The 3,854-nt window shown below is 37.3% G+C and overlaps 1 long non-coding RNA gene across 3 annotated transcripts; it reads right to left on the reverse strand.

Annotated features, from left to right (window-relative positions):
- Positions 1 to 1,334: 1,334 nt before the first annotated feature.
- On the reverse strand, positions 1,335 to 2,973 carry LOC110884557. 3 transcript variants are annotated; one of them, XR_002561312.2, is made up of 3 exons: positions 2,889 to 2,973; positions 1,815 to 2,228; positions 1,335 to 1,729 (listed from the first exon to the last, which is right to left on the reverse strand). It is a non-coding gene; the product is annotated as an uncharacterized LOC110884557 (long non-coding RNA). The 3 variants fall into 3 exon arrangements; XR_002561309.2 differs by lacking the exon at positions 2,889 to 2,973 and adding an exon at positions 2,762 to 2,862; XR_002561311.2 differs by lacking the exon at positions 2,889 to 2,973 and adding an exon at positions 2,762 to 2,832 and having other exon boundaries at positions 1,815 to 2,361.
- Between the last annotated feature and the right edge of the window lie 881 nt (positions 2,974 to 3,854).

Consider the following 3,854-nt stretch of genomic DNA (forward strand, 5'->3'; position numbering starts at 1 on the left):
CTCTTAATTCTTGTAATTCTTGTAGTGTACAGGCAAGAGATGGGCAAATCGGGTTTCTTGTAATCTCGGAACCGGTTTCTATCCGTACCAGGTTCTTGACTGAGTTTGAACCCGATTCTTCTAGGACCCGGTTCCAGTTAGTGTTAGTACCTGGTTTCAAACCAAAATTACCGGAACTGTTCCTAACCGGTCCGGGTATGTTGTAACTGGTTCCTCGATGGAACCTCCGAGTATCTTCTAGAAAAAGCTGCAATAAAGCTGCCGGAATCGATTCCTAACCGCTTTATATCCGTAAGAATCGATTAATTGCCATTAAAACTTTAAAATCGGTTTCAAGTATTTATAAGCATATCACCTTCAACCAAAACTTAGTCCCACTCAAATCGGTTTCAACCTTCAAGTTACACCTCAAAAATCGGTTATGGCATGCAACGATAAAGTGGTCATGGTTTTGGAAACCAAAAGAAACCCCCAAGTTTGGAAGCACTTTGATCTGTGCCTGATGTTTGATAGTCATGAAATGGCACGTTGCAAAGGTTTTGGGAAGCTCATGCAGGCTACGGCGAACTCGGCCCTTAAAAAACACACCAACCGTCATTGTCCGGTGACAAAGGTTGTGGCGAAGAAAAGTGAAGGCGGTGAATCATCCAGAACTAGCTCGAAGGTTTAGTGTGTTTATGTGATGTTGGTTTGAGTGTGTTTTATGTTAATCTTATGTTTAGTTATGATGTTTAGGTATGATGTTTGTTTTTAATTTTTGGTTTTAATGTCTGGTAGGTAGGTAATGTTTGGTTGTAATGTTTGGTTTTAAGATTTAATGTAATGTAATTGGTTTTATTTTAATCCTCTCGGTTCTTTGTGTTTATGGAGGAACCGGTTCCGGGTAGGAACCGGGTACGACCCTATTTGTTTTATAAAATGTGGAACCGGGTACGAGCCTATGGGTTTTTGAACCTGGAATCGGTTCTTCTATACAGTGGGTAAGGGCTGGAACCGGTTTCTGGTTGAGTCTACCGGGTCGGGTTTGGAACCGGTTATTATGTCCATCTCTGGTACAGGCTGCAATAACCAACGGTATGGACTTTGGTTTGCAACCGGCCATAACCCATGACCCAACAGCCTTTCATTTTGACTCAAATAAAAATAAATGTTTGACCCAAAGAGGGTCCCACTGAAAGCAGCCTCTGTATCCTCATGAATAGTGGAAATGTGTACCTACATCCCACATTCCCCAGACCCTAGCAATTGCTTTGCTATTTGTGGTTTACTGGGTATGGTTGTTATTTTGACCCATATTACAAATATAATCATAAGCAAAAGACTAGGAATAAAGATCAGAGCATCAATAAAAAAATATTCTATTTGTTATCAATACATCTTACTAGTACCCAAATTAAAGTGAAAACAAAAATTAAAACATTATGATCAATCAACATGTTACAATTAGAACTCCAAGGTTGAATAATCAACACAGCAATCAACATGGTTGTTAAAGGCTCTTTTTGAATGAAGAAGTAAACTTCCATGTAACAACCAATATTCTGGTTAATGAGAAAACACCACCATAAAAAAAGTGGACCTAGAACACGTAAATGATAGATGCCTAGTTAATTAGGTGCATTTGCATAGAAATCACTATGCTCAGTGTGTGCAATCTTCGCCCTACATATTCTTGAGGCAATCGGGGTATGGACTTGAGCTCCTCTTCTCACTGACTTCACATGTCCACCTTAATAAAACAACATATACACATAAGAAACTGGTTTTTTAATACAAACAAACCAAATAAAAATAAGTTAAGTGGGTGAACTTACCTGCCAGGTAACATATCATTGCAAGTTCGGTTTTCCCTTGCAGCTGCATCATGGTAAAACCTGCGTGCATCCCTTGACCTAAGTTCAAAGCGACGCACCTTGTTTCATACGGCACCTTGTTTCAACAAAATTTATCTTCCCGTCATTGCAATTAAGAACCCAAACCCTGATCCTCCAGTTGGGCACGTCTGAGCCACTAGATGCATGTTTTGCAAACTTTGCCGGACAAGTTTGTTTGTTCCTCGATTACTGCCTTCAAATGGATGTGTGACAGAGTTTGTTTGTGCCTCAATTACTGCCATCAAAAGACTGCTCTCCATAATCATCAACAGAAATTTTCCAAATATTCACAACCTTTAGGATCGCTGTGCTTCGAGAGAGGGCGAAAAATTTGTGACAGGTGCACAAAAATTGCTGGAAATACATTTTAAATATCTTATTTTCATAGAAAGAACAGAAGAAGACTTTAACGGAAACAAATTAAAAGCCGAACATATTCAGTATTTATTTCAGGATGCCAATGGTGTCTCCCACCTTTTTTTCATCACTGCATTCAATCGTAAATTAAATTACGAGTAACCATCATAGAGCTTGAAAATTAATTTCATATCAGTAAGGAGAGGTGAAACAGTATAATAATAACATGGGGAAACAATATAATGGTAACAAATTAATTAAATTGTTTAGAACTAGAAGTTGTTTCTCTCTCATTTGTTTTACATATCAACCTTATCACCAAGTTAACATTTCATAAATTCATAATCGTGTTGCTTTATTTTCATAGGAGTCTGCTACTGACACCAACTTTGACCAATTTCAACACATAACTTAATTTTAACAAGTCTGGTTAAAATGATTAACTAGGTATGAAATAAAAGTGTATGTTAACATTTAAAATACATATTCAAAATCTAAAAAAACAATAAAACACAACGATTTGACCATACCTATGAAGAATCAACATGTTATGATCCGATCCACATAGGGAGATGAGAGATCGATGTATACAGTGAGCGCACTGATGGCTAACACACAATTCAAATATAATAAAACAACAAAAGGAAAACAACTTACAAAAGCAGCGAATCAGATCTCTCGATCATCTTGCCCTGAGGTTATGTATTAGAGTAGGGGGCGGCGTCCGTATATGTAGTTGACAACGCTGGGTAAACCCTAATCTGAATTTTAATTCGGAATTAAATAAAACAAATTAACGATCATAAATTTTGATGGAAGTAAGTAGAATTATGTAACACGTATGCCAGCCAATATAGGTTAAAAATCTATTACAATTTGAACAACAACCATATTATAAACCAACTGATTTGAAATTGTATTTAAAAGGGGTAGTGACGCATCTTGTGTAACATCCGTCAAAAACTGGGTCCTATAATTCCCGGCCTATTTTGTAACCGAATCCGAAACATAACTGTTGATGCATATTTGTGTGGATGCCGCTCGCCTCGGTTCCGCTCGGTTCGAGACCGATGTTGACGACGTTCCTCCATACTATCGTACGACCCGACATTCGCGATACGAGAACGAATGTTTATGGATCCTCTAGTAATTGTTTCTTACACTAATCATGATCGTCAAGCTTCCAACACACAAGTTAGAGGTGAGTGGGCATGTGGGTGACCCACATATGCGGTGAATCATCAAAGGGCGGGGGGGGGGGGGGGGGTAATTTGCATTTTATTTTTAATCTTGTTGCATATATAACTTTCATGAACTTTAATAATTTATATAAAAACTCAAGGTCCAACATTTTAAAGTACAAATAACCCACCAAAATTATTAGTTTGTTGGTTGATCTGTTGAAAAATTTAGTTTAGGTACCGGGTTAAATACTAAACACTGCGTTTCACTTATATAAATCCACGACAAAAATTGTTTTCACACATGTTTTAACATCCAAATTATTAATCCAACTTTCCGGACTAAAAATTTTATTATTTCTGACACAGTTTCGGTACGTGTTTTGTTGTCAGGCAGTTTAACTTAACTGAATTAACTGCTTTTTTTTTTTAAATCTTGTTA

This window comes from Helianthus annuus, chromosome 11 (assembly GCF_002127325.2).
Source record: "Helianthus annuus cultivar XRQ/B chromosome 11, HanXRQr2.0-SUNRISE, whole genome shotgun sequence".
In the NCBI taxonomy this organism is placed as follows: domain Eukaryota; kingdom Viridiplantae; phylum Streptophyta; class Magnoliopsida; order Asterales; family Asteraceae; genus Helianthus; species Helianthus annuus.